The 10,884-nt window shown below is 34.1% G+C and overlaps 1 long non-coding RNA gene across 1 annotated transcript; it reads right to left on the minus strand.

The window, feature by feature from the left end:
- Positions 1–6,626: 6,626 nt before the first annotated feature.
- On the minus strand, positions 6,627–9,511 carry LOC132286507 (uncharacterized). Its single transcript, XR_009472798.1, has 3 exons — positions 9,320–9,511; positions 8,456–8,541; positions 6,627–6,846 (listed from the first exon to the last, which is right to left on the minus strand). It is a non-coding gene; the product is annotated as an uncharacterized LOC132286507 (long non-coding RNA).
- Between the last annotated feature and the right edge of the window lie 1,373 nt (positions 9,512–10,884).

Consider the following 10,884-nt stretch of genomic DNA (forward strand, 5'->3'; position numbering starts at 1 on the left):
TCAGGATTTGTCCTCCAGCGCGTTGTGAGCTGTCCTTTGATTTAACCTTTTGTTCGGTCATTATTCTGTTCTCTCTGCTATGTTCTTAATTTCGAGGACAAAATTTATTTAAGGAGGGTAGGTTGTAACGACCCGGTCGTTTGCCTCTTTTTCCTTTTTCCTGAAATTTTACAAATGAATTTTTTTCGTTTAATTTTCTTTTCTGAGCTCTGTTTCATGTCGCTTAGTGTCATTTCGAGTGCTCGGAATTGGTTTCTGAGACTCTTTCATGTGAATTGACAACTTCCTTTGAGAACCGAGTCATTTTCGCATTTTCACTTTTTAGACACTATGCACTATTTCGTCCTTTTCCCTATTCTGTCTTTTCCCCATTTGTCACATTGTTGGCATAACCTCACTTCTCATGCTCAGAGTTGGTTTTTGACTTCACGTGCCTTTATCTTGACTGGTTTCCTCGAAATACGTATATTTACTTTTGCAAGAAAGTACTCTGGTTGCTCCCGGTGCCCATAGGGGCATGGATGCACAATTCTTCAGAATCTTTTTCATTTCTTGGGGTGTTTTTCATAAATATCTTTTGAAGATATTTTATTTCAATGGCATCTAAGAAAACATCTTTTCAAAGATATTTTCATTTTGGGGTAGTTTCGCAGTTAACCCTTTTTGTAGGGGCCATTGTGCAATTAACGAAAGTTATTGCAAAATATCTCGTCTGGAGCCTGGATCCTCATACGGGATTCATTTTCACATTTCGTCGAGTTGTGTACTCCTAGAATTCCCTTCTGGTCGTTTTTCTCCAGTTTCAGGGTTTCCGGCCCTAGTTGCCGCCGAACTTGTTCGGGGCATAACTCTCTGTTCGGGACTCAGTTTTGACGATGTTTCTTCCGTTGTTCATATTTTCTCATTTTGAATCTTTTTTGTTCATGGAGTTTTTCCGTTTGAGCGCGTTTGCTCAAAATCCACTTTTTGGGACCTGGCGGGGCCCATTTGGGGCACTTTTTGAGATTTCTATAAAAGGGGAATGAGATATTTCATTCTTCATCTTCCCCACTCCCCTTGTACGACCTGAAGCAGCCATGGATGCCCATGGAGCTGCCACCTTCTCTCTCCTCCTTTGATTTACTTTTCCTAAGTGAAAAGTCTTCGGCTTTCACATTTTTTGTTTCCCTCGACATGTTCTACCATTTGCCCTTATTAGAATTCATTTTTTACTATTTCTTGAGTTTGGGTTTGAGGTCAAGTTGTGATTTTCATGGGGCTTCCTTCGGATTCATGTAGATCGGGTTGTCCCCGACAAAACCCTTCGGTTTCAGCAGCTTTGGAACACCTTTTTTTCGGTGGGCCTTCGAGGTTTTCATCTCAAATAGAGGTAAGGGGTGTTATAATTTACTTTCTTACTCTATTACATGCTTGTGATGCTTATTCAACTCAATTGCATGCTTGGATATTAAATCTAGAATTTTTTATTATTTATTTTCTAGTATGAAATTAAATTTTCCCGGTGAGTTATAGCATGTTTTAAACTTGGGGCTTGACATTATATTACACCTTGATATGTTGATTAACATATATTAAAATTGGAGCATTTGGATAAGAAATGAAGATTTTATTTAATATTTATCTTGAATAAAATATTAATTCATGTGGCCTTAACTAACTTGAAATCAATGTGTGATAGCATATTATATTTGGCCTTAGCATGCTCTTCAACATAGTTGAATTTGAAAGTAATTGGAGGTGTTTTGAAAATTAGTAATTATTAATTAACTTGATTAATTAATTTGCCCCGAGTGCACTATTCACTCCATTTGAATTCCGACTTGATATTTTTGATCTACATGCCATATAGCTTCACATATATTTGATTTAGAATATTTGGTGAGGTTTTGAAACCTTTCATTTAATTAATTTCCTTGTTTAAGATTTAATCCTCATGGTGATATACAACTTGGAATTGAATTGTGGCATGCTAGAAAATTAGGCTTTGGTATGGTTGTTCACATATATTAAATTGGGATTAATTACATGATAATTGCAACTTTTATTTTATATTTAACTTTAGTGAAAGTGTAATTCACATGGTCGTAAATTGAATGAAATAAACTTGTAATGTGATATTACATTAGTCATTGGCATGTTCTCTAAGATATGTTAAATTGAGAGCATTTGGTTAAGTTTGAAAATCTAGGGATTTTAATTAAAAGAATTAATTAAAATCTATTTAATAGTCCCCTTTGCTTAATTAAGTTTTTAACTTGATAATTATATTGATCATGACTTGTTTACTAGTATATATTAATTGTGGACCATTTGAAGTTGCTTTAGAACCTTGGTAATTAAATTAGCATGATTTAATTAGAGTTCTACTTTGTTGTTCCAATAACCTAATTGAGTTTTAGAATGGATATAGGTGATGACCATGCCATGTTCTTTAATATATATTAATTTGAGGTTATTTGGAATTGAATTAGAATCTTAGGAATTTAATTATTTTTATTTAATTAAATTCTATCCAATTGAGCCATGGATTTAATTGTGTTTGAAAGTCATTTCTATATCAAAATTCTGGACATGGACTTGTTGTATATTCATTTGGTTATGTTTTGAGTATTGGGTAACATAGTTGCTATGTTTATACTCGTGAGAATATGTTTTCCTTATTGAATATATTGTTGCTTTGTGTAATGATGTAACGACCCGGTCATTTGCCTCCCTTTCATTTTTGTTGAAATTTTACGAATGAATTTTTTTCGTTTAATTTTCTTTTTTGAGCTCTGTTTCGTGTCGCTTATTGTCATCTCGAGTGCTCGGAATTGATTTCTGAGACTCTTTCATGTGAATTGACAACTTCCTTTAAGGACCGAGTCATTTTCGCATTTTCACTTTTCGGACACTATGCGCCTTTCGTCCTTTTCCCTGTTTCATCTTTTTCCCTGTTCTATTTTTTCCCCGTTTGTCACATTGTTGGCACAGCCTCACTTCTCATGCTCAGAGTTGGTTCTTGACTTCACGTGCCTTCATCTTGAGTGGTTTCCTTGAAATACGTATCTTCACTTTTGTAAAAAAGTACTCTGGTTGCTCCTGGTGTCCATAGAGGCGTCGATGCACAATTCTTCAGAATCTTTTTCTTTTCTTGGGATGTTTTTCATAAATATCTTTTGAAGATATTTTATTTCAAGGGTATTTAAGAAAATATCTTTTGGAAGATATTTTCATTCTGGGGCAATTTCGCAGTTAACCCTTTTTATAGGGGCCATTATGCAATTAACAAAAGTTATTGCAAAATATCTCGTCTGGAGCTTGGATCCTCATACGGGATTCATTTTCACTTTTTGTTGACTTGTAAATTCATAGAATTCCGTTCTGGTCGTTTTTCTCCAGTTTTAGAGTTTTTGGACCCGGTTGCCGCCAAACTTGTTTAGGGCATAACTTTTTTCTCGGGACTCAGTTTTTGATACCGTTTCTTTCTTTGTCCATATTTTCTCATTTTGAATCTTTTTCGTTCACAGAGTTTTGCCATTTGAGTGCGTTTGCTCAAATTCCACTTTTCCGACCCCGGCGAGGCTCGTTCGGGACACTTTTTGAGATTTCTATAAAAGGGGGATGAGATATTTCATTTTTCATCTTCCCCACTCTCCATGCACGACCTGAAGCAGCCATGGATGTCGATGGAGCTGCCACCTTCTCTCTTCTCCTTTGATTTACTTTTCCTAAGTGAAAAGTCTTCGGCTTTCACGTTTTTTGTTCCCCTCGACGTGTTCTATCATTCCCCCTTATTAGAATTCATTTCTGACCATTTCTTGAGTTTGGGTTTGAGGTCAAGTTGTGATTTTCATGGGGCTTCCTTCGGATTCAAATAAATCGTGTTGTCCCCGACAAAACCCTTCGGTTTCGGCGGATTTGGAACACTTTTTTTTCGGTGGGCCTTTGAGGTTTTCATCTCAAATTGAGGTAGGGGGTGTTATAGGTTTAATTATTGTTATATAACATGCTATTAATGCTTATAAAACTTGTTTACATGCTTAAATATGATATCTAGAGATTTTATTATTTAATTTTCTTGTGAAGGATTTAATTTCCCGGTTGTCCATAGCTTTGTTTAATCATGTGGCATAATAGAATATTATCCCTTGATAAATTGATTAACATATATTAAATTGAGAGAAATTGGACAAGTAACGAAGATTTTATTTAATATTTTACAAGAATAAAATATTAATTCATGTGGCCTTAACTAGCTTGAAATCGATGTGTGTTAGCATATTATATTAGGCCCTAGCATGCTCTTCAACATAGATAAAATTGAGAGTAATCGGAGAAATTTTGAAATCTAGTAATATTTAATTAATTAGATTAATTAATTTATTCCGGGTGTACTATTCACCCCATTGGAATTCCGACTTGACATTCTTGATATGCATGCTATATGGTTTCACATATATTAAATCTAGAATATTTGGTTAGGTTTTGAAATCTATCATTTATTATTTTTCTAGTATTAAAGTTTAATGCTCGTGGCCATTCATTGCATGGAATTCACTTGTGTCGTGTTTTTAAATCATGTCATGGTATGTTGTATAACATATTTAAATTTGAGATCATTTGGATGAATTTCAAAACTTAGAGATTTTAATTAAGTGTAATAATTAAAATCCATTCAATAGCTCATTGGTCTTAATTAAGTTTCTAACTTGGAATTCATGCTTTTCGTGACAAATTCCTTCACATGTATCAAATTGAGAATAATCGGATAAGTTTGAAACTTATATTCATTTACTTCCTTTGTATGGAACTTAATTCACATGGTTATGTCTTGCATGAAATGGACTTGTAACTTGACATTAAACTTGACCTTGATATGATCCTTGACACACCTTGTTCATAGAACATTTGGACTTGCCTCGTAATCGTAATAATTTAATCCCTTAGGTTGATTAAATTTTCCTTTTTATGCTTCTATCGGTTTAATCATGACCCCTTGTATCTAGGTTTCATTAATGTACTTAATGAATATGCACACTTGTCTTGGAATGATTTAATTACTCATATGTTGCTTAGAAAGTAATTGAATTATGTATCTTATACTTGTGGTATATTTACTTCAATGAACTCCATGTGCTATATATCTTGGATGTTGTCTATATAGTTGCATACTATGATTTCTTGTCATCTCACATGCCATGATAGTTGATGAACTAGGGGCATGACTTGCGTGTTCCAAAATCTTGGTTGTGCATGAAACATGATTAATGTATTTATTGTATTTGATACAATCTTGACTTGTATAACTTGTTGATTTTGGAACTTAGGATATCAATCAAGAATAAGGGAAGGTACCCTTGGGTTGATAATCCCTAAAGTGATCCCAAGAATAGGGGAAGGTACCCTTGGGTTGATAATCCCTAAAGTGATCCCAAGAATAAGGGAAGGTACCCTTGGGTTAGTAACCCTAAAGTGATCTCAAGAGTACGATTTTAATCCGGGCGATATCCAAGTTTCCACATTGTTTGATTTCACTTTTTAAATTTCAAGTTGCTATTCTTTGAAGATTTAAACTTTTCGTGTATGTAAAATGCTTCAATCATGCCAATTGCATTTATAATGTAATTCTTGCTAACTTATATCCGAATATACTTCTTGTCGTGTTAAATAGTATGTTCCAATCATGTAAAGTGCCTTAACAATGTGAACTTGTATTCTAGTAACTCTTTGTCGTGTTGTATAGATTATTCCAAACTTTGCCTAATTGCATTGATAATGTAATTCTTGTTAACTTGTATTCAAGCATCCTTCTTGTCACGTTCTTTGAATTATCCAAGTCTTGATTTGTTTTATATGTGTTTAAGTATCATGATTCTTGTTGATTATTACTCTAGGGTAGCTTAGGATGCTCCCTGAGTCTCATTGTGACATAGACGTTAGGTGGCATGAGCCTCTCTAACATGTTTCACCTTAAGGTGATAAAATTGTAAAATGTTAGGTCGATGCATGCTCATCTCCTACGAGTAGCTTTATGTTACTCACCCCTATGTTACTGGGGCATATTTCAGGTACAGGACTCAAGACTTGAAGGTTTCATTGCCTTGGATGATTTGTAGCTTCTCATGACAAAACTTGTATTCTTTGATTCTATGTGTGTAAAGTGTGCATAAGTACACTTTTTTCATTATATTCAACATGTATAAGATGAGGCCGGTTGTAGCGACCCGGATTTCTCAACCCGGTGCGTTAGTGATGAACTAGAAGTTGACCCGATAACGGACCCGAAATGCGGAAGCGAAAGAAGACAAATGACCTCAAGAGATGTACGTCATCCCTAAGGCCCCAAAATGACTCTTCATGACACCACGGAACTCAAATGAGCCAAGCAAATGAAGCAAGAATGCCTAATCCGAAAAGAGATGAACTAAGGGCAAAATGGTCATTTCTCACTGAAGAGGGTGCCACCGTGCACACCATTGGACAGAGAATGAAAAATGAACAAAATTAGACTCAAGAATCATCTGATTCTGAGTCCGGGCAGAAAAGATATGAAATTCCAACACCCGATGCAAAAGTTATGAAGCAATGACTTAACATTTTCCAATATTTTCATAATAAACTTTGAAAACAAAAGTGCATAGAAAACGAGATACATGTCATTGGCCTCCGGCCTCATCTCAAATATGTTAAATACATTGAAAAGAGTGCACTTACGTATACTTTACATACACGAATCAACGAATACAAGTTTAAACAAATAGGGCTACAAAGAGGCATCTTATGCTAATACTTGCATAAAATAGAAACTTAGAAACTGTAACCCATCCAAGGAGCAATGGAATCTTCAAATCCTGAGTCTTGTACCTGAAATATGCCCCAGTATCGTAGGAGTGAGTAACATAAAGCTACTCGTAGCAGATGAGCATGCATCGACCTAGCATTTTACAATTTTATCACCTTATAATGAAACATGTTAAAGGGGCTCATGTCACCTAACGTCTATGTCAAGATGAGACTCAGGGAGCATCCTAAGCTACCTAGATCATTTATATCATAATCACATTGTTCATGCAATTCAAATAACATGGAAACATGTTATACAAGGAAACAAGATATAGATTCTCAAAGTCTTCAACTTGAAATCCAAAATACGAAAACAAGTGTGGGTCATGCCACCTAACGGCTATGTTCAAAATGAATCTATAAGGTCATTCCTAAACTACATTTGAACATCAAAACACAAATTATGATATCGATGCAATTTAACCAATAATGGAACTTCCAATACAACGCATGAAGCATGCTTTCACAAAGCTATATCTTAAGCTCAAAATAGGAAATCAAATAAGGAACAACAAGTTACGATATCATCTAGTTATCAACTTGAAATGAAATACGAAATCAGACAAAGTGGATACTCGGACGTCACACCAGATCAGACCGACAACATAGTTACTTTAGGGTTACTAGCCCATGGGTAACCTCCCTATGTGAGCACTAGACTGTATAGAGGGACAATCCCCCGTACTAAAACCAAGTCCTAGCCGTAGCCAAACAACGACATCCCCAAGTTTCCAAAATCAACAAATTGTGCAACAACGTATATATATCAACATGTATATACAAGATATCAACTATTTACCAAGCACAATCCAAATTTTGGAAACTTATACAATACATGCTCAAAATTCACAACTCCTAGGCATGTAAGATGTCAAATACAAAGTGTGCAATTCCTTACACATAGCAACAATATATTCAATAAGGAAAAATATATTCTCATGACTATAAAAGTGACAACTATGTTATCCAATGTTCAAAAGTAATCAAGTGAACATACATCAAATCCAAATCCATGATTTAAATATAGAAACAACTTCCAAAATGCAATTAAATCCATGGAGTAATAAAGTAGAATTTAATTAAACATAAATAGTTAAATTCTCTAAATTCCAAGTTAATCCAAATAACCTCAATTTAATATATATTGAAAGACATGTTATGGTCATCATATATATAACATCAAATGACAAGTTAAGTGATTAAAACACTTAAAACAAAATTAATCAAGCTAATTAATTAATTTCCTCTAAATTTTTAAACAATTGCAAATGCCCTCAATTTAATTTATGTTAGAGAACATGCCAAGGCCTATTTAAATACCACATTACAACTTGATTTAATGCTTGATACAACCATGTGAATTAAACTTTCCCTAAAGATAAATATTAAAAAAAAGTTGTAATTCTTAATCAAATGATCTAAATTTAATATATGTTAACCAACATATATAAGCATAATTTTCTAGCATGTTACAATTCAAATTAAAGTTATACATCATCATAAATTTTAAATCTTAAACAAGAAATAAAAATTACTAACTTTTTAGATTTGATACAAGGCATACATATATGTTGTATAATCATGGTAAACACATAATACAACACACAAACAATCCTAAAACATTCCCTACCTCAATTGGAATGAAAATCCCAATTACCACCGAAATGAAATCGCCCCAAATTTTCAGTCCGCAAAACAGATTTTTCAGCTTGCTACCTTCAACTTGTAAAATTCATAAAAAATTCAGTTCTAACCCAAATTGAATGAATCCAAAGCCCAATGAAATCTTAAACACTGTAATTTGATAATATCAATTTATTTTAACAAAATATTTTCCCAATTGAAACAGTTTTGCCCCACAACTTTGAAACAATTTCTGCCCAGAAAACACATTTTCAGCCTGTAGCTTCCAACTTTGAAAATGCATGAAAAATTCATTTGACATCCAAATTGTGCAAACCTAATTTATTTTGAAAGTAAACACATGAGAATGTAAAACTGGAAATTTAAGCCATGATCCAATGTCAAAAGGTTAGTGAAATAAATCATCTAAAAATATGTTTTCCAGCTGTAATAAAAACATGGACAGCAGATAGTTTCGGTTTTTTAAAAAAATTTAGAAATGCTCTAAAATTGTAAAAAAAATTTGAGTAGTGTAAAACCCATGGAGAAAGTTCTAGTAAAAATTTTAAGGCAATTGAAGCAATACAGCTCTATATAAAAAATTCATTTCCGGACTAAAAAGGAAAAGCTTCAAATTTCCAGCAACTAGCTTGCAACTTCAAAAATTCATAACTAATTCATTTTAAATCCAAATTACATGAAATCAAAACTAAATGAATGCTAATTGAGTATATTTTCATATTCTATATTGAATTTGACAAGATTAATTTCAAGTTAAAACAGTTTAAGGGAAAAATACAAGTCCTTCTCTTCCATGCATATAAAACACTCAATAATGACATAAAAATACTTTAAAATAATAGATCAATACCTCACTAGAGAATTGAATCTCCAGATACCAAAGCAAACTAGGAGTTAGGCTAGATCCTTCAAGGGTTTTAAAGAGGAGGATGAGGGGAACAAAAAGTATTCCAAGTTCAAAGTTCTAAGGTGAGTGAAAGGGCACCAAAAATGAAGTCAAAGCTACTAGTCAAGCTTTTCTCCAGTGGTGGCTTCCTTAGGGTTCTTGAGAGGAAAGTGATGAATGAATTAAAATGTGTAAACCCTAAGCTAAATTGGTGGGTTTCTCCACTCACTAGGTGCTCTTGCACTACCTCTCACACACACACTAATACAAGACTAAAGGTGAGTCCTACACTTGTCATGAATCCAAGTAAAAGCTTCCAAGATTAAATATTAACCCTACACTTGTCAACCATCCATGCCAACAAGTGCACCAATCCTAGGGTAACAAGTGGGTGAATCTCCAACCTCCATGTGTCATGTGATTAAGCCTCCAAGTGGTTCCACCACAAAATCAGCAAGTGGCACCATAGGAATGTGACACTTGTCACATTTTTTGAAAATATCTTCCAATTTAATTTGAAAATGGTCCCTAAGACGAAAAATAATTACTTTACTTAATTACCCAAAAACCCCTCAAGTTATGGATAATTGCAAAAAGTCTTGTTTTCATGACTTTTACAAAGAAAGTAAGCATTTAATATGCATTTCTACAAAAGTAAAAATGTAGATGTCATGGAATTTAAATATCATGAACGTATGCAAAACCGGAATCAAATCCGAGCACAAAAAATGAGGTTGTGCAAGTAAAAGTGAAAAATGAGAAAAGGACGAAATAAGGAAAAGACGAAAAATGAATAGTGTTAAAAAACAAAAAAAATGTGAAAATGACTCGGTCCTCAAAGGAAGTTGTCAATCCAAAGGAAAGAGTCTCAAAAATCATTTCCGAGCACTCAAGACGACACTAAGAGGCGGGAAATCGAACCCGAAAAGGAAAAGATAATGAAAAAATAAATTTATCCGCAAAATTTGAAGAAAAAGGGAAAAGGAAGAAAATGACCGGGTCATTACACCGGTGGCCAATAACATGTATTATGTATTCTACGCACTTTCCTTTCAAAGTTATTATGAAAACATTGAAAATTCACAATTCTTTTCTTCATAACTTTTGCATTGGGCATGGGAATTCCACTCTTTCTTTTTCATAGGGATTCTATAATCATGTATAAGGTGTGGCCAAGGGCCAAACACCATTTAGTGTTCATTTTTGCATTTTAGTTCACATATTGCATTTTGGGCTAAAATAGTAGAATTCGAGCCTTTAAGGGTTTATTTTCAAATCGGGAGGTACAAAGTGTGTTCCGACACCTCTACTAGGTCTCATTTATCTTGTATGAAGTGTGGCCAAGGGCCAAACGGTCATTTGAAACCATTTCCTAATTTTGGTTTCTATATTTTCCATTTCAAGTTCATTTTCGCCTTTTTGGCCGTTGGGGGCTCGGATTTTGACTCGGCCATTTTCGAGAGCCGCGGACCATTCCTGCACACTCAAAATCACCATTTACATCTGCATACATGATCGTTTCCGGGAAA

The sequence above is a fragment of the Cornus florida genome, unplaced genomic scaffold, assembly GCF_030987335.1.
Source record: "Cornus florida cultivar Cherokee Brave unplaced genomic scaffold, ASM3098733v1 CherokeeBrave_3.0.0_Hap2_Chr11, whole genome shotgun sequence".
Lineage (NCBI taxonomy): Eukaryota > Viridiplantae > Streptophyta > Magnoliopsida > Cornales > Cornaceae > Cornus > Cornus florida.